This window comes from Pseudophryne corroboree, chromosome 3 (genome assembly GCF_028390025.1).
Source record: "Pseudophryne corroboree isolate aPseCor3 chromosome 3, aPseCor3.hap2, whole genome shotgun sequence".
Taxonomy (NCBI): Eukaryota; Metazoa; Chordata; class Amphibia; order Anura; family Myobatrachidae; genus Pseudophryne; species Pseudophryne corroboree.
Genome location: NC_086446.1, coordinates 771,439,950 through 771,460,916, shown reverse-complemented (window position 1 = coordinate 771,460,916; position 20,967 = coordinate 771,439,950).

Here is a 20,967-nt window from a genome sequence, read left to right as displayed (position 1 = left end):
AGTATTTCTGCCGGTGGAAAAGGCTCTAGAAATCCAGAGAATGGTCAAACAAATTTTTAAACCAACAACAGTGTCGATCCATCAATGCATTCGATTGTTGGGAAAGATGGTAGCGCCTACGAGGCCATACAGTTTGGCCGATTCCATGCCAGAATATTCCAGTGGGACCTGTTGGACAAGTGGTCCGGATCCCACCTACACATGCATCGGAAGATAATCCTGTCCTCCAAAGCCAGGATTTCACTCCTGTGGTGGCTAAACAGTTCTCACCTATTAGAAGGAGGCAGGTTCGGGATTCAGGACTGGGTCCTAGTAACCACGGATGCAAGTCTCCGAGGCTGGGGAGCTGTCAGACAAGGAATAAGCTTCCAAGGAAGATGGTCAAGTCAGGAAACCTGTCTTCACATACACATTCTGGAATTGAGAGCCATTTACAACGGCCTTCTACAAGCGGTACATCTTCTTCAGGATCAACCCGTGCAGATCCAGTCGGACAATGTAACAGCAGTCGTGTACATAAACCGTCAGGGCGGAACAAAAAGCAGAGCGGCAATGGCAGAGGTGACAAAGATCCTCCTCTGGGCAGAAAGCCATGCAAGAGCTCTGTCGGCAATTTTTATTCCGGGAGTGGACAACTGGGAAGCAGACTTCCTCAGCAGACATGATCTCCATCCAGGAGAGTCGGGCCTCCACCAAGAAGTCTTCGCAGAAGTGGCAAGTCTTTGGGGCTTCAGAGATATTGTTCCAGGTCGAGAGACCCTCAAGCAATAGCAGTGGATGCACTGGTGTCACATTGGGTGTTTCAGTCGGTGTATGTATTCCCTCCACTTCCACTGATACCAAAAGTTCTCAAGATCATAAGAAAAACAAGGGTTCGAGCGATCCTCATTGTCCCGGACTGGCCAAGGAGGGCTTGGTATCCAGATCTTCAGGAGTTGCTTATAGAAGATCCTCGGCCTCTTCCTCTTCGCGAGGACCTGCTGCAGCAGGGGCCGTGCGTGTATCACGACTTATCGTGGCTACGTTTGACGGCATGGCTGTTGAGCGCCGGATCCTAGCCCGAAAAGGGTATTCCCAAAGAAGTCATCCTCACCCTTATCCAAGCCAGGAAAGGAGTAACGTCTAGACATTACCACTGTATTTGGAGAAAATATGTGTCTTGGTGTGAATCCAAGAAAGCTCCTACGGAAGAGTTTCACTTGGGACGTTTTTTCCATTTTCTGCAGGCGGGTGTGGATGCAGGCCTAATATTGGGTTCACTCAAGGTACAGATTTTGGCTTTATCAGTTTTCTTTCAAAAACAATTGGCGCCCTTCCAGAAGTTCAGACGTTCGTGAAAGGGGTTCTGCACATCCAACCTCCATTTGTGCCTCCGGTGGCACCATGGGACCTTAATGTGGTGTTGCAATTCCTTCCATCGGATTGGTTTGAACCTCTGCAGGAGATAGAATTGAAGTTTCTCACTTGGAAGGTGGACATGCTATTGGCCTTGGCATCCGCGAGGCGGGTGTCTGAATTGGGGGCCTTGTTTCACAAGAGCCCTTACCTGATCTTCCATGAAGATAGGGCAGAGTTGAGAACTCGCCAACAGCTTCTCCCAAAGGTGGTTTCGTCTTTCCATATAAACCAACCTATTGTAGTGCCAGTGGCTACGGACACCTTCGCTGCGTCAAAGTCTCTTGATGTTGTTAGAGCTTTGAAAGTTTACGTCGCAAGAACAGCTCGTATACGGAAAACAGAGACTCTGTTTGTCCTGTATGCTCCCAACAAGATTGGGTGTCCTGCTTCTAAGCAGACAATTGCGCATTGGATCAGATGGATGATTCAGCATGCTCATTCCACGGCAGGATTGCCGATACCAAAGTCGGTAAATGCCCATTCTACTAGAAAGGTGGGCTCATCCTGGGCGGCTGCCCGGGGGGTCTCGGCATTACAACTTTGCAGAGCAGCTACTTGGTCAGGGTTGAACACGTTTGCAAAGTTCTACAAGTTTGACACCTTGGCCGATGAGGACCTCAAGTTTGGTCAATCGGTGCTGCAGGGTCATCCGCACTCTCCCGCCCATACTGGAGCTTTGGTATAACCCCATGGTACTGAAGTGTACCCCAGCATGCTCTAGGACGTATGAGAAAACAGGATTTTAATACCTACCGGTAAATCCTTTTCTCCTAGTCCGTAGAGGATGCTGGGCGCCCAACCCAGTGTGTACTTTTCCTGCAGTTGTTAGTTTGAAGTTACACAAGTGTTGTGTTCCGTTTTATTTTCAGCATGTTTCTGCAAATGGTTCATGCCTGTTGGCGTGTGTTATGTTGAATGCCATGTTGTGCAGCATGGTTGAGGTGTGAGCTGGTATGAATCTCACCGTTAAATTCAAAGTAAATCCTTACCTCGAAATGTCCGTCTCCCTGGGCATAGTTCCTATACTGAGGTCTGGAGGAGGGGCATAGAGGGAGGAGCCAGTTCACACCCTTTGAAAAGTCTTAAAGTGCCCATGGCTCCTGCGGAACCGTCCATACCCCATGGTACTGAAGTGGACCCCAGCATCCTCTACGGACTAGGAGAAAAGGATTTACCGGTAGCTATTAAAATCCTATTATTTTTTTTCCCTACTCATGCAGACTCCATTATATCGGACAGATGGATTGCCAGCTTAAAGAACGAATGGTGTAACATCGCCATGCCATTTATTCTGCACCACAGACAGGCGCTAGTGAGCAGCCTGGGGCCAGACATTTTGGTTTATTTAAACATAGCATGGCCACTCTCAGGTATAAAATCACTGACCATGTCTCCAAATCTTTACAGTGGGGGAAGGGAATAATCTTGAAAGCGTGGGGGTGGATTATAAAACAGTTAAATGGAGAAGAACCTGGTTGCAGGATAGGAAACAGACAGTTGTAGTAAATGGAGTGCAATCTATGGAGGGAAATGTTACCAGTGGAGTACCCCAGGGATCTGTACTTGGTCCAGTTCTCTTTAATATCTTTGTTGGTGACATTGCAAATGGTATTGAAGGGAAAGGTTGCCTTTTTGCAGATGATACAAAGATATGCAACAGGGTAGACACACCAGGAGGGGTAAAACAAATGATTAATGACCTAGGTAGGCTTGAGAAATGGTCAAGAACATGGCAACTACAGTTTAATGCTAAAAAAATGCAAAATCATGCACTTGGGTCTCAAAAACCCAAAGGCTAAATATAGTATCAAGGGTACTATAATGGAAATTACTGAGGAGGAAAAAGATTTAGAAGTCACTATTTCAAGAGACTTGAAGGCAGGAAAGCAATGCAACAAAGCAATGAGAAAGTCAGATGCTTGGATGCATAGGGAGAGGAATCAGTAGCAGGAAAAAAAGAAGTAATAATGTCACTGTATAGGTCATTGGTGCGGCCCCATCTGGAATACTGTGTCCAGTTCTGGAGACCAGATCTCCAGAAGGATATAAATACATATCACTGGCGTGCGCAGCACATTTTATTAGGGGGTGCACCGTCGGAGGGGTGTGTCTAGCACCGCCTTTTGGGCGTGTCTAGCACTATCTATTGATGGTCAACGCATAAAATATACACATTTGTACCAATCCTAATAAAGCAGATACATTGTCAGATGTTGTGGTGTGCACCAAACAAGCACCCCTGATGGCATTAACTGCAATTCCACTGCTCCTCCTCAGCCTGGTCTGGCTCCCCCTCTCTTTCACCTGTAAGCTGCAGCAGCTTACTTACAAATCAGTCACTCACTGACACTGACAGTCGCAGACTAGTACTGCTGCTGCTGGAAAAACGAGTGATGTGTCAATGCTGCTGCCGGCCATCTGCCAGTATTGAATTTGTCTTCCTGAGAGGAACGCTGGCTGCATGCTGATCCTCATCAGTGGCTGGCATTGGCATAGCATAGAAGGAGAGAGGTGTGTATGTGGTGGGTGTGACAGGAGGGCATGCGAGCAGCATGACGTAATCACGTCACATCACGCTGTTTTTGTACATGGTGGTGGAGCTGGGAATTTGAAAGCCGGTGGCAGTGGCACCCTTGATTAACCCAGGCGCCCGGTCAGTAATGCAGTCCTGACAGGGTGCAGCGCAGAGGGGACAGTAATCAGCCTGCTTGGCGATCGCTGTATTATGCATGTGAGACCGGGGTGCCAGACATTAGGGGGTGCCTGTGCGCACCAGGAACCCCCCCTGCGCACACCTAATAATACATTACAGAGTGTACAAAGAAGGGCAACTAAAATGGTGCTAAAAGATCTTAACATGCATAGTTTGGAGCAGAGAAGGGAAAGGGGGGACATGATAGAAACTTTCAAATATATCAAGGGTCTTAACAAAGTTCAGGAGGGAAACATTCTTCAAAGGAGAGAAGTATTAGAACTCGAGCACATACACTGAGACTGGAGGGAGGCAGGTTCAGGGGACATTTAAGGAAAAATTACTTCACAGGGTGGTGGATAAGTGGAATAGCCTCCCATCAGAGGTGGTAGAGGCTAATACTGTAGAGCAATTTAAACATACATTGGATAGACATACGGATATCCTTACAAAGAATTAAGGTTCAAAAAGGGTTGAGATTGCCTAAAGGATAAAAAAAGAGGCAGACTAGATGCCAAGTGGTTCTTATCTGCCGTCACATTCTAGGTTTCTATGTAAAAAATTCTTACAACTGGAATCCCTATGGATTTGGTAGATACTTTAGTCCCGTCGGGTCTCAATGAAAACTTGTGTCTTAGTTGTTTTCTTTTAGTAACATAGAATTTGACAGCAGATAAGAACCACTTGGCCCATCTAGTCTGGGCCACTCTATGTGTTCATTTTTGCAGCTTTTGGTACATTATGTGGAGGGGCCTTGGGGGTAATTAAGACCTGATCATAGATGTGCTAAATTTCGCACATCTACAATCACTCAGACATGCAGGGGTACGCCCAGCACATGGCTAGTCTGCCCCGCATGTCAGTCGTCGCCCCCTTCCCGCTGCAGCGATGCTTTTGTAGCTGACAAGTAGCTAACCGCCGCGCCCCAATGGTATGGACATGCCTCCGTTGTCCGGACCGCTCCTCGCCAAATGCCATTAACACGCCCCCTCCTGCCCCGCAGCTCGCTTGCTGCACATGCGCAGTGCGTCCGCTGCGCAAGCACACTGCGTGCAGTAATTCAGACTGCGATCGCTGCCACAATGAAGTCTGAATTACCCCTTTGTCCTTATATAGTGATCAGTTACCATTTGACCATAATGTGAGTCCATATTTGGTGTGTTTGCTGCAGTTTCTTCTATCTGGTTTTGATAGAAGATGTAACAATGATTATATATATACCTTTTAATATTATGATGCAGGGTTTTATATATATATTATTATTGTTTATTAACAGTTTCTTATATAGCGCAGCAAATTCCGTTGCATTTAGATTTCTTTATCATTTCATGCACTCAGTTGTTTAGTTTCATGTAATCTGACTCATTGTCATCAGTAATTGTGACTAATGTATTATACTTTGGTTACATTATATATATACATACATACACATTGGCAATGAGTGTTGTTGCAGACTCTCGCACTTTGCGCTGGCCAGGACTGGGTTTGGTTCTACTGTAATTTTTCGTCCAGTTTTGGTTTTGGATATGTATTTTTTTTCAAATAATGATAAAAATGAGCTACAATCACAGAATTTGGGCCTTTTTTTTTGTTCCTAAACTATTTTAACCCTAATAACATTCCTTTCCAGTCATTTCCACTCAATGTTGACCACTTCACAGCTCACAATATTATTATATCCAGTTTAGGACAAAGGCCACATGTGAATGCTGGAAATGAGGGAAGCGCATACCAGCATTCACAGCGGCGGCGGCCAGCCTATGTGGAAGGAGAGAGACAGCTGCAGCGGTGCCGCCACCAATTACAGTGCGCTGCTGCAGCGGTGCCGCCACCAATTACAATGCTGCTGACTGGAGTCCCCTTGGAACGGGGATGTGGCCAGTTGCGCCCCCAGGGCGACTGTGCTGTGTGCCAGGCACACACGTAGTTACGGCCCTGCCGCACAGTACTTAGATGAACACCATGCAGCTACTTAGAGGGATACCACAGAGCCACTTAGATGGATAACGCACAGCCACTTGTGGATGGCCACCACAGAGCAGCATGACTGGAGTGAAATGGTGCCAATCCTCCACCGCCGGGTCCTTACATAGAACTCAAAACATACGAGAATCCATAGCCGGGAGCATGATGTTTTGGCTTGATTTGGAATCCGAGCCTGATGGGAAAACCTAAGCCAGGGCTCATATTTATTCGGATCCCAGAAGTTCGGGTGTGCTCAGATTGAAGGTAATCCTTACCGCTCATATATATGCAGATGTGTCCACTTACATCTTTGCTTTTAAAATTGTTGTTTGCCATAATAAAAGATACTGTATATAAAGTAACATATTAAAGAGGCAAATACAAGGCATGGCTAAATCTCTGAGTCTATGGCATGCAAAACCGTGTCATACATGGCGGGATATAGCAAAGATGTATGTGGTGGGACCCAGCAAAGATGTATGTTGACACTTGACACACACACACACACACACACACACACACACACACACACACACACACACACACACCTATATACACACTGCTCAAAAATCATCAGGCCAGTACATCTCCTGATGTACTGGCCTGTCTCCTGGTAGCGCCTCCAAGCTCTGGACACTACGCTGACAGACACAGCAAACCTTCTTGCCACAGCTCGCATTGATGTGCCATCCTGGATGAGCTGCACTACCTGAGCCACTTGTGTGGGTTGTAGGGAGGTCATACAGGCACGTGGAGGCCACACACACTACTGAGCCTCATTTTGACTTGTTTTAAGGACATTACATCAAAGTTGGATCAGCCTGTAGTGTGTTTTTCCACTTTAATATTGAGGGTGACTCCAAATCCAGACCTCCATGGGTTAATAAATGTGATTTCCATTGATAATTTTTGTGTGATTTTGTTGTCAGCACATTCAACTATGTGAAGAACCAAGTATTTAATAAGAATATTTCATTCATTCAGATCTAGGATGTGTTATTTTAGTGTTCCCTTTATTTTTTTGAGCAGTGTGTGTATATATATATATATATATATATATATATATATATATATATATATATATATATATAATAGACACTCCAAGCTGTATTCCCTGTACTTTACAAAATGGGAATGTTAATGTTAGTTGTTGCAACCTTTGTTAAATTGACCAACCTCTCCAATATCTTCCCCATCTGGTCTGTCCTACTCTATCGCTCAGACATGTAAACACGGCAATCACTATCACATTAGTGCTAAACATACAGTGAGGCGTTTCCTGGTTTGAGGCTTCACTGCACACAGGCTTTTAAAGGCAATAGCTCCAAAACCATATAAGCTATTAAACGCCTACGAAAGCACCTGACACAAGTTGGATTAAATCAGCTAATACTGGCATGCTGGAGAAGATGTGATCTTAAAAAGATGAAAATATTAATTCACTAAACAAAAGGCATTGATCCACTGCACTCACTACTTATATATATATGTATTTCATGGAGGTAGTCCGGCACTCCTCAAAATCTGCTAAGTGCCCAGGTGCCTTCCTTCAGATATTGTAGGTATAGAAGGGGAAGAAGACAATGGCACTCCAGGACTTGTGAAATCAAAAATCTCCTGTATTAAAGCATTACAAAAATGCAGGCGCCCCATTTTTGTAATGCTTTAATACAAGAGATTTATGATTACACAAGTCCTGGATTACCGCTGTTTCATACTATATATATATATATATATATATATATATATATATATATATTAGTGATGGGCGGGTTCGGTTCCTCGGAATCCGAACCCCCCCCCCGAACTTCGCCCATTTTACACGGTTCCGAGGCAGACTCGGATCCTCCCGCCTTGCTCGGTTAACCCGAGCGCGCCCGAACGTCATCATCCCGCTGTCGGATTCTCGCGAGATTCGTATTCTATATAAGGAGCCGCGAGTCACCGCCATTTTCACACTCGTGCATTGGAGATGATAGGGAGAGGACGTGCAGCGTTCTCTCAGTTTCTGTGTTCAGTGTGCTGCAAATATCTGTGCTCGGTGTGCTGCAAATATCTGTGCTCAGTGTGCTGAAAATATCTACGTTCTCTGCCTGAAAAACGCTCCATATCTATGCTGCATTGTAGTATATAGTAGGAGGACAGTGCAGAATTTTGCTGACCAGTGACCACCAGTATTATATCAGTACAGTACAGTAGGCCACTGCTCTACCTACCTCTGTGTCGTCAAGTATTCTATCCATCCATACCTGTGGTGCATTTTAGTTGTGCGCAGTATATATAGTAGGAGGACAGTGCATAATTTTGCTGACCACCAGTATATAATATATAGCAGTACTGTACAGTAGGCCACTGCTCTACCTACCTCTGTGTCGTCAAGTATCCTATCCATCCATACCTGTGGTGCATTTTAGTTGTGCGCAGTATATATAGTAGGAGGACAGTGCATAATTTTGCTGACCACCAGTATATAATATATAGCAGTACAGTACAGTAGGCCACTGCTCTACCTACCTCTGTGTCGTCAAGTATCCTATCCATCCATACCTGTGGTGCATTTTAGTTGTGCGCAGTATATATAGTAGGAGGACAGTGCAGAATTTTGCTGACCACCAGTATATAATATATAGCAGTACGGTACAGTAGGCCACTGCTCTACCTACCTCTGTGTCGTCAAGTATACTATCCATACATACCTGTGGTGCATTTTAGTTGTGCGCAGTATATATAATAGGAGGACAGTGCAGAATTTTGCTGACCACCAGTATATAATATATAGCAGTACGGTACAGTAGGCCACTGCTCTACCTACCTCTGTGTCATCAAGTATACTATCCATCCATACCTGTGGTGCATTTTAGTTGTGCGCAGTATATATAGTAAGAGGACAGTGCAGAATTTTGCTGACCACCAGTATATAATATATAGCAGTACGGTACAGTAGGCCACTGCTCTACCTACCTCTGTGTCATCAAGTATACTATCCATCCATACCTGTGGTGCATTTTAGTTGTGCGCAGTATATATAGTAAGAGGACAGTGCAGAATTTTGCTGACCACCAGTATATAATATATAGCAGTACGGTACAGTAGGCCACTGCTCTACCTACCTCTGTGTCGTCAAGTATACTATCCATCCATACCTGTGGTGCATTTTAGTTGTGCACAGTATATATAGTAGGAGGACAGTGCAGAATTCTGCTGACCACCAATATATAATATATAGCAGTACGGTACAGTAGGCCACTGCTCTACCTACCTCTGTGTCGTCAAGTATACTATCCATCCATACCTGTGGTGCATTTTAGTTGTGCGCAGTATATATAGTAGGAGGACAGTGCAGAATTTTGCTGACCACCAGTATATAATATATAGCAGTACGGTACAGTAGGCCACTGCTCTTCCTACATCTGTGTCGTCAAGTATACTATCCATCCATACCTGTGGTGCATTTTAGTTGTGCGCAGTATATATAGTAGGAGGACAGTGCAGAATTTTGCTGACCACCAGTATATAATATATATAGCAGTACGGTACAGTAGGCCATTGCTATTGATATATTACTGGCATATAATTCCACACATTAAAAAATGGAGAACAAAAATGTGGAGGGTAAGATAGGGAAAGATCAAGATCCACTTCCACCTCGTGCTGAAGCTGCTGCCACTAGTCATGGCCAAGACGATGAAATGCCATCAACGTCGTCTGCCAAGGCCGATGCCCAATGTCATAGTAGAGAGCATGTAAAATACAAAAAACAAAAGTTCAGTAAAATGACCCAAAAATCAAAATTTAAAGCGTCTGATGAGAAGAGTAAACTTGCCAATATGCAATTTACGACACGGAGTGGCAAGGAACGGCTGAGGCCCTGGCCTATGTTCATGGCTAGTGGTTCAGATTCACATGAGGATGGAAGTACTCATCCTCTCGCTAGAAAAATGAAAAGACTTAAGCTGGCAAAAGCACAGCAAAGAACTGTGCGTTCTTCTAAATCACAAATCCCCAAGGAGAGTCCAATTGTGTCGGTTGCGATGCCTGACCTTCCCAACACTGGACGGGAAGAGGTGGCGCCTTCCACCATTTGCACGCCCCCTGCAAGTGCTGGAAGTAGCACCCGCAGTCCAGTTCCTGATAGTCAAATTGAAGATGTCACTGTTGAAGTACACCAGGATGAGGATGTGGGTGTTGCTGGTGCTGAGGAGGAAATTGACAAGGAGGATTCTGATGGTGAGGTGGTTTGTTTAAGTCAGGCATCCGGGGAGACACCTGTTGTCCGTGGGACGAATATGGCCATTGACATGCCTGGTCAAATAAAATAAAAAATCACCTCTTCGGTGTGGAATTATTTTAACAGAAATGCGGACAACAGGTGTCAAGCCGTGTGTTGCCTTTGTCAAGCTGTAATAAGTAGGGGTAAGGACGTTAACCACCTAGGAACATCCTCCCTTGTACGTCACCTGGAGCGCATTCATCAGAAGTCATTGACAACTTCAAAAACTTTGGGTGACAGCGGAAGCAGTCCACTGACAACTAAATCCCTTCCTCTTGTAACCAAGCTCCTGCAAACCACACCACCAACTCCCTCAGTGTCAATTTCCTCCTTAGACAGGAAAGCCAATAGTCCTGCAGACCATGTCACTGGCAAGTCTGACGAGTCCTCTCCTGCCTGGGATTCCTCTGATGCATCCTTGAGTGTAACGCCTACTGCTGCTGGCGCTGCTGTTGTTGCAGCTGGGAGTCAATCGTCATCCCAGAGGGGAAGTCGGAAGACCACTTGTACTACTTCCAGTAAGCAATTGACTGTCCAACAGTCCTTTGCGAGGAAGATGAAATATCACAGCAGTCATCCTGTTGCAAAGTGGATAACTCAGGCCTTGGCAGCTGAGGTGGTGTTAAACGTGTGTCCGGTATCCACCGTTAATTCACAGGGAATTAGAGAATTTATTGATTTAGTGTGTCCCCGGTACCAAATACCATCTTGGTTCCACTTCTCTAGGCAGGCGATACCGAGAATGTACACACACCTCAGAAAAAGAGTCACCAGAGTCCTAAAAAATGCAGTTGTATCCAATGTACACTTAACCACGGACATGTGGACAAGTGGAGCAGGGCAGACTCAGGACTATATGACTGTGACAGCCCACTGGGTAGATGTATTGCCTCCCGCAGCAAGAACAGCAGCGGCGGCACCAGTAGCAGCATCTCACAAACGCCAACTCGTTCCTAGGCAGGCTACGCTTTTTATCATCGCTTTTCAGAAGAGGCACACAGCTGACAACCTCTTACGGAAACTGAGGAACATCATCGCAGAATGGCTTACCCCAATTGGACTCTCCTGGGGATTTGTGGCATCGGACAACGCCCCCAATATTGTGCGTGCATTACATGTGGGCAAATTCCAGCACATCCCATGTTTTGCACATACATTGAATTTGGTGGTGCAGAATTATTTAAAAAACGACAGGGGCGTGCAAGAGATGCTGTCGGTGGCCCGAAGAATTGCGGGCCACTTTCGGCATTCAGCCACCGCGTGCCGAAGACTGGAGCACCAGCAAACACTCCTGAACCTGCACCGCCATCATCTGAAGCAAGAGGTGGTAACGAGGTGGAATTCAACCCTCTATATGCTTCAGAGGATGGAGGAGCAGCAAAAGGCCATTCAAGCCTATACAGCTACCTACGATATAGGCAAAGGAGGGGGAATGCACCTGACTCAAGCGCAGTGGAGAATGATTTCAACGTTGTGCAAGGTTCTGCAACCCTTTGAACTTGCCACACGTGAAGTCAGTTCAGACACTGCCAGCCTGAGTCAGGTCATTCCCCTCATCAGGCTTTTGCAGAAGAAGATGGAGGGATTAAAGGAGGAGCTAAAACTGAGCGATTCCGCTAGGCATGTGGGACTTGTGGATGGAGCCCTTAATTCGCTTAACCAGGATTCACGGGTGGTCAATCTGTTGAAATCAGAGCACTACATTTTGGCCACCGTGCTCGATCCTAGGTTTAAAGCCTACATTGGATCTCTCTTTCAGGCAGACACAAGTCTGCAGAGGTTCAAAGACCTGCTGGTGAGACACTTGTCAAGTCAAGCGGAATGTGACCCGTCAACAGCTCCTCCTTCACATTCTCCCACAACTGGGGCTGCGAGGAAAAAGCTAAGAATTCCGAGCCCATCCGCTGGCGGTGATGCAGGGCAGTCTGGAGCGAGTGCTGACATCTGGTCCGGACTGAAGGACCTGCCAACGATTACTGACATGTCGTCTACTGTCACTGCATATGATTCTGTCACCATTGAAAGACTGGTGGAGGATTATATGAGTGACCGCATCCAAGTAGGCACGTCAGACAGTCCGTACGTATACTGGCAGGAAAAAGAGGCAATTTGGAGGCCCTTGCAGAAACTGGCTTTATTCTACCTAAGTTGCCCCCCCCTCCAGTGTGTACTCCGAAAGAGTGTTTAGTGCAGCCGCTCATCTTTTCAGCAATCGGCGTACGAGGTTACTTCCAGAAAATGTGGAGAAGATGATGTTCATCAAAATAAATTATAATCAATTCCTCCGTGGAGACATCCACCAGCAATTGCCTCCAGAAAGTACACAGGGACCTGAGATGGTGGATTCCAGTTGGGACGAATTAATAATCTGTGAGGAGGGGGATGTACACAGTGAAAGGGGTGAGGAATCGGACGAGGAGGAGGAGGTGGACATCTTGCCTCTGTAGAGCCAGTTTGTGCAAGGAGAGATTGATTGCTTCTTTTTTGGTGGGGGCCCAAACCAACCAGTCATTTCAGTCACAGTCGTGTGGCAGACCCTGTCGCTGAAATGATGGGTTGGTTAAAGTGTGCATGTCCTATTTATACAACATAAGGGTGGGTGGGAGGGCCCAAGGACAATTCCATCTTGCACCTCTTTTTTTCTTTCATTTTTCTTTGCATCATGTGCTGTTTGGGGACTATTTTTTGAAGTGCCATCCTGTCTGACACTGCAGTGCCACTCCTAGATGGGCCAGGTGTTTGTGTCGCTTAGCTTAGCCATCCAGCGACGTTGGTGCGCCTCTTTTTTTCTTTGCATCATGTGCTGTTTGGGGACTATTTTTTGAAGTGCCATCCTGACTGACACTGCAGTGCCACTCCTAGATGGGCCAGGTGTTTGTGTCGGCCACTTGAGTCGCTTAGCTTAGTCACACAGCGACCTTGGTGCACCTCTTTTTTTCTTTGCATCATGTGCTGTGCACAAAAACTTAAATGCACCACAGGTATGGATGGGATAGTATACTTGACGACACAGAGGTAGGTAGAGCAGTGGACTACTGTACCGTACTGCTATATATTATATACTGGTGGTCAGCAAAATTATGCACTGTCCTACTACTATATATATATATATATACTGCGCACAAAAACTTAAATGCACCACAGGTATGGATGGATAGTATACTTGACGATACAGAGGTAGGTAGAGCAGTGGCCTACTGTACCGTACTGCTATATATTATATACTGGTGGTCAGCAAAATTATGCACTGTCCTACTACTATATATATACTGCGCACAAAAACTTAAATGCACCACAGGTATGGATGGATAGTATACTTGACGACACAGAGGTAGGTAGAGCAGTGGACTACTGTACCGTACTGATATAATTCGGGTGGTAACTGGTCAGCAAAATTCTGCACTGTCCTCCTACTATATACTACAATGCAGCACAGATATGGAACGTTTTTCAGGCATAGAACGTATAATACTGGTGGTCACTGGTCAGCAAAACTCTGCACTGTCCTCCTACTATATAATACTGGTGGTCCCCAGTCCCCACAATAAAGCACACTGAGCACAGATATTTGCAGCACACTGAGCACAGATATGGAGCGTTTTTCAGGCAGAGAACGTAGATATTTGCAGCACACTGAGCACAGATATTTGCAGCACACTGAGCACAGATATTTGAAGCACACTGAACACAGAAACTGAGAGAACGCCAGCCACGTCCTCTCACTATCATCTCCAATGCACGAGTGAAAAATGGCGGCGACACACAGCTCCTTATATAGAATACGAATCTCGCAAGAATCCGACAGCGGGATGATGACGTTCAGGCGCGCTCGGGTTAACCGAGCAAGGCGGGAGGATCCGAGTCTGCCTCGGACCCGTGTAAAATGGGTGAAGTTCGGGAGGTTTCGGATCCCGAGGAACCGAACCCGCTCATCACTATATACAACTAAACCATTTGGGTCTAGAGAGGGAGACACACACAGAGAGTCCTCCTGAGTCCTGTCCCAGTGTGTAAGTAGTACAGAGGCTGCTGCTATTCTTGCATGTGGCAAGATAAATTATTTTATTTTTGTATGTGTATGTGTATTTTAAGTTTTCTTTGTTCCACTACAAGTAAAGTTTATAAAATAGTTGTCTTTCAATTAGGTGGAGTTATAAACAGTATCCAGGCATTATTAAATGATAAATAAAACTAATATACACCATTGGTTTAAATTTAATATACACACACAATCCATACCTCCCACTATGACCCATTCCAGGAGGGACAAAATGCTCTCTACCTGGACTTCCTTCTTAATTTATGATTGCAATCACCTGTGTTGAAGTACCTTTCTTATCAATTAAATAGTTCAACACAGGTGACATCAATCATAGATTAAGTGGGAAGTCCAGGTAGAGATCATTGTGTCCCTCCTGGAATGGGACATGTTGGGAGGTATGCGCAATCTAATATACATCCCCCACCTTCCATCGGGGGCCCCCTGTCCTAAGCACCCTGGGCACCCCCAAGGCTTAATCCGGCCCTGAATAAATAAATAAATAAATAAATAAATATATATATATATATATATATATATATACACAGTAGTGCTAAAAATAAGACATGCTTCCTGGTTTGAGACTCACCTGCTTACCATATAGTTTGTATATGTGTTTTGCATTCCTAAAGCAGGCTTTCTTGTCAAAGGAACTGGCAATCTAGTTGGGAGAGCATTTCTATAAGGGGCTGCCAGAGTCACAGAGGGAACTGTAAATGATAAAGATGAGTCTATAATTGCCAGAGAAAACTAGTGGGAATCCAGTACAAGCTGGCAGAGGTTTCAAGCACGTTCAGGTCCAGTCCAAATACAGTCCAGGGCCAGTATTTACTAAAAAAAACGAGTTTTGCCGATTTGTGTTTTTTTTTCTAAGTCCCAATCCGGGAATTCACTAAGCACAAATCTCGGCAGTGTCTAGTCTATTCGTAATGGATTTAACGGCAAAGTTCTGAAATACGAATGAATAGACCATCGGTCAAACGCGGCTGTTATTTCATACAATACGGGCATTCACTATTCATTCGTATTTGGGTGTTAGTCTCTGAGTGCTCAAATGCGGGTGTATTTTTTTTCGAATCGTTAAAAAAAGCAGCAAAAAATTAGACCTGCTTTTTCCAGTCGAGTTTGGATAACCATGCACGGATCAGTGAGATCTGTGCATTGTTATCTATGGGAAAGGGTCTGTTTAGTGTAAAAACAGAAAAAAAATTGCGTGGGGTCCCCCCTCCTAAGCCCAACCAGCCTCGGGCTCTTTGAGCCGGTCCTGGTTGAAAAAATATGGGGGGGGGGGGGAAATTACAGGGGTTCCCCCATATTTCATCAACCAGCACCGGGCTCTGCGCCTGGTCCTGGTTAAAAAAATACGGGGGACAAAAAGCGTAGGTGTCCCACGTATTTTTTAAACCAGCACCGGGCTCCACTAGCCAGGTACATAATGCCACAGCCGGGGGACACTTTTATTGTGGTCCCGGCGGCCCTGGCATTATATACCCAACTAGTCACTCCTGGCCGGGGTACCCTGGAGGAGTGGGAACCCCTTAAATCAAGGGGTCTCCCCCCCTCCAGCCACCCAAGGGCCAGGGGTGAAGCCCGAGGCTGTCCCCCCCATCCAAGGGCAGCGGATGGGGGGCTGATAGCCTTGTGTAAAAAATGAGAATATTGTTTTTAGTAGCAATACTACAAGTCCCAGCAAGCCTCCCCCGCAAGCTGGTACTTGGAGAACCACAAGTACCAGCATGCGGTGGAAAACCGGGCCCGCTGGTACCTGTAGTACTACTACTAAAAAAATACCCAACAAAAAACAGGACACACACACCGTGACAGTATAAGTTTATTACATACATGCACACCTCCAAACATACATACTTACCTATGTTCACACGAGGCTCGGTCCTCTTCTCCATGTAGAATCCTCGGGGTACCTGTGTAAAAAATTGTACTCACATAATCCAGTGTTGCTTGTCTTCTTTGTATAATCCACGTACTTGGCAAAACAAAAAAAACGAAACCCGACCACGCACTGAAAGGGGTCCCATGTTTACACATGGGACCCCTTTCCTCGACTGCCAGGACCCCCCCTGACTCCTGTCAAAGAGGGTCCCTTCAGCCAATCAGGGAGCGCCACGTCGTGGCACTCTCCTGATTGGCTGTGTGCTCCTGTAGTGTCTGTGAGGCTGCACACGGCAGAGATACAATGTAGCGCCTATGCGCTCCATTGTATCCAATGGTGGGAACTTTGCGGTCAGCGGTGAGGTTACTTTCGGTCAACCGCTGATCAGAAAGTTCCCACCATTGGATACAATGGAGCGCATAGGCGCTACATTGTATCTCTGCCGTGTGCAGCCTCACAGACACTACAGGAGCACACAGCCAATCAGGAGAGTGCCACGACGTGGCGCTCCCTGATTGGCTGAAGGGACCCACTGTGACAGGAGTCAGGGGGGTCCTGGCAGTCGGGGAAAGGGGTCCCATGTGTAAACATGGGACCCCTTTCAGTGCGTGGTCGGGTTTCCGTTTTTTTGTTTTGCCAAGTACGTGGATTATACAAAGAAGACAAGCAACACTGGATTATGTGAGTACAATTTTTTACACAGGTACCCCGAGGATTCTGCATGGAGAAGAGGACCGAGCCTCGTGTGAACACAGGTAAGTATGTATGTTTGGAGGTGTGTGTGTGGCCGGAGAGACCCCTAGCCCACGTGGACAATGGTCGCTGCGGCACTGAAGGGGTTAACCCTCATGCCCGGCGCCATATTAAGGGACAATGGGCGCTTGGCGTCACTGTTAAACGTACTTACGGCGCTGGGCGCGGACTGTTTAAAAGTTTGTTTAATGATGTGTTTTAACATGTCATATGTAGTGCTCTGTGCACAATTGTAGGATTGCATGTTTAACTGTATTTATTTTATATTCAAGATATGGTCAGCTGTATTATAAGGGGAAAATGCACTTACTCTTATCAATGTCTGAATAATCATCTCCTGTCAGTAGGAAGTGGCATGCTAATGGCCCTGTCCTAGCAGAGAGGTGTGAATGACAAAACCTTTTGATGTGTAAGTACCTTAGAGAGAGATGTTACTCACAGGGATCTCCTTATCCCACATGTAAAGTAGTTCTGGGCTTGGAACCTGTTTCATGTAATGATTTAATTGATATACGAACCCTGAATGGCAGATGCAGGAAGGAAGACTGTTTGTTGTGTTGTATAGCCTTTCCTGTTGTAACCCCAAACACTGGGTTTGCCTGAAGATGTGAATGACCAGAAACATTTGTATTTTGAAGCTATGTGATAAATTTATCAATAGTGAATGTTAATCTGATACCAAACGTTGTCTGGGTGACAGGAAGGAGGATATTGTTTTATTGCACTTATCTCCTTTTGAAATGTAATTTATTTATTGGTATTTTGTAAAATATCCTGATTGGATAGAAAGGGCTCAGGGAGGACATGACCCCCTGTTGTACTGTGGAAACCTGACATAAAAAGGAGACCTGCGTGCCTCCAGAGTTGTATTGTATTAGTACCATCTTTATTCTGCTGGAACATCTTGCTGTATGCTGTTGCCCCTAGCAATAGGGAAGAGTCTTTTTTAAGGCTATTATTGAGCAAATAAACATCTGCCTCAAGAAGATTGCTTCATCTTGTGACCTACAGGGTTATGCCAAACATAGCCCCGTCCTCCGGCTGTCCACGGAAGCACCTAACGACTCCAAGTTCCGCCTTCCGCCAGCTACCGGTAGCGGCCTAGTCAGGTGACTAGTGGGGATTCGTCAACACCACACAGGTGTGGTGACGCAGTGTGTCGGCACATACAGAGCAGAACCGTGGTTCCAAACGCCACAGCAGGTTAGGAGTTTGGTGGTGGCAGCATAAACCCGCCCACAGCGCAGTGGGTGGAGTCAGTAACAGGCGGTTACTGACGGTAAGCGGGAATCCCCTATGTGTTCAGGTCCCGTGTGACCTAACCCTCCATTCTGTGCACAAGAGACGGGACGCGAAAGCGGTGAGTGCTTTCGTACGGGACCGTCTTGTCACAGTGTGCATGTATGTAATAAACTTATACTGTCACGGTGTGTGTGTCCTGTTTTTTGTTGGGTATTTTTTTAGTAGTAGTACTACAGGTACCAGCGGGCCTGGTTTTCCACCGCATGCTGGTACTTGTGGTTCTCCAAGTACCAGCTTGCGGGGAAGGCTTGTAGGGACTTGTAGAACTGCTACTAAAAACAATATTCTCATTTTTTACACAAGGCTATCAGCCCCCCCATCTGCCGCCCTTGGATGGGGGGGGGACAGCCTCGGGCTTCACCCCTGGCCCTTGGGTGGCTGGAGGGGGGGACCCCTTGATTTAAGGGGTTCCCACTCCTCCAGGGTACCCCGGCCAGGGGTGACTAGTTGGGTATGTAATGCCAGGGCCGCCGGGACCACAATAAAAGTGTCCCCCGGCTGTGGCATTATGTACCTGGCTAGTGGAGCCCGGTGCTGGTTTAAAAAATACGTGGGACCCCTGCGCTTTTTGTCCCCCGTATTTTTTTAACCAGGACCAGGCGCAGAGCCCGTTGCTGGTTGATGAAGTATGGGGGAACCCCTGTCATTTCCCCCCCCATATTTTGTCAACCAGGACCGGCTCAAAGAGCCCGAGGCTGGTTGTGCTTAGGAGGGGGGACCCCACGTAATTTTTTTATGAATTTTAACACTTTAAACACCTTCTTAAGGTACACAATGAAGCCCTGCACGGATCTCACAGATCCGGCCGGGATTCCTTGTGTTTTGTCAGGCAGTGTTTTACTCATCACTCCCGTAAAACACTGCCTAACATTACGAATCACATCGACATCGGAAAATACGAATTTGGAAAAGTCGGCAGCTTAGTGAATGACCGTATCAGGATTAAAAAAGTTGCAGTAAAATGCACCCGATAACATTCGAGATCAAACACCCTTAAAAACAACAAAAACACGAATCTTTGTAAATATACCCCCAGGTCTAGTCCAGTGGGTGTTTGGGACTGTTATTTACAAAGATCGCTGTTTCATTGCCACAGTTTAGGTGCCCGTTGTTGCTAATACCGATACTGCTCCTACACTACCATCTATAGGAGAGAGCCAAAGTAGAATCATCCTGGCTTTTTATCCATGTCCAAGGTACCCTCCTGGTTTCCAAAACTGCTCAGTGTCCATGACAAGATTGAGTTAGCCATTATTTACTGTACAGCCTAATTGTGACAGATTTATCGGGAATCATGTCAGAAGACATTTCATATGCGTGAAGAACATCTAAACCCCCTGGCACAGAGTAGACTTCAATGACTCCTGACAGTAACAGGAATATGGGGTTGGGTTGACTTAGGGGCGAGAAAGTATTTGAGTCTGTAATATGGACACCTTGCTCTATTGTATCTTGAAGGCACTCCCTTCTGGTGTTTGTGTTTAGGCTAATTTCTACCCTACTGGAGTCTGTCCAGATGGACTTGTTATGATGGCCATTGAAAGGGAGTATGGATAGCTATGAAAGTCGAGGATGAAATGTGCTGGCAGAAGACCCCCTATGGGGCTGATGGGCTGTTAGAGAGTCCCCATCGTCATCCCAAACTTTTGTATGTGGAATTGTTATTGGCCGATCCTTCTTCGTCACATTTTAATTTGAATAATTGAATTGTGTTTAAAATAAAAGCAGTCCTTACAGGCCCACTTGACAGTGACCACACCCACATGGCACAGGCCGCGCCCACATGGCACTGCTCACACCTACACAGTACTGGTCACAGCATTTTCAGCCCCAGGCCCATGTGGCCCTAGTTCCGGCTGCAGTACTTGCAGTAATTCTCTGTGGCAGAGATGAGATGGGGTACAGAATGTGAAGTATCGCAGCCCTACGTGAAGGCATTTATCTAAGAATAAATGTAATCTTATTTTCCAGTGGGGTAAAATTCTACCAGAGGACAAACAATGGGCTTTCTACCACTGGTAGGTATAAAAGCGGACAACCGGGGGGAGATTTATAAATCTGCAGGTTTTGTGACTGTGTGGGGGCCCCTAATGTGTGGGGGGCAGCCGCCCCTGCCATAATCCGGCCATGAGAATGTGCAGCCGTTTTGAAACCCCCTAAGTCGCATGTGGTTCCCCTATTGGTAATGTAACCCTCTCTCCCCCCAATAATAGGCCAGCTAATTAGCATTGGTTGGGACCTATACCTGGCAATGGGGGACCCGCAAAGCATGAAAAGCTTAACTGGATCCTCTCTGGACCAACTGTCTAAGCACATGCACAGGCACTGGACGTACAGGCATATTTCACTGGATCCCATTGCCGACACAGCCTGCCGGTGACAAGGGGGGGGAGAAAGCTTCATTATAGGAGCGCTGGCATGGTAATCACAGTTGCACCTACATTATGTGCTGCTGTGTTGTGCAGCAATACGTAATGATTGTGCTGACTGTGAGTGCGATGCTGAAATCCCGCCGACATGTCTGCGACGCTCCCATAATACACACATAAGGCATCTTCGTGTGTGCGTTAAGCCACCCCCCTGTCACCGCCCTGGAACTCCACAGTTTTGAACACAAATGTGCATCTGATATCTGATAACTGCGACTCTGTATGTAC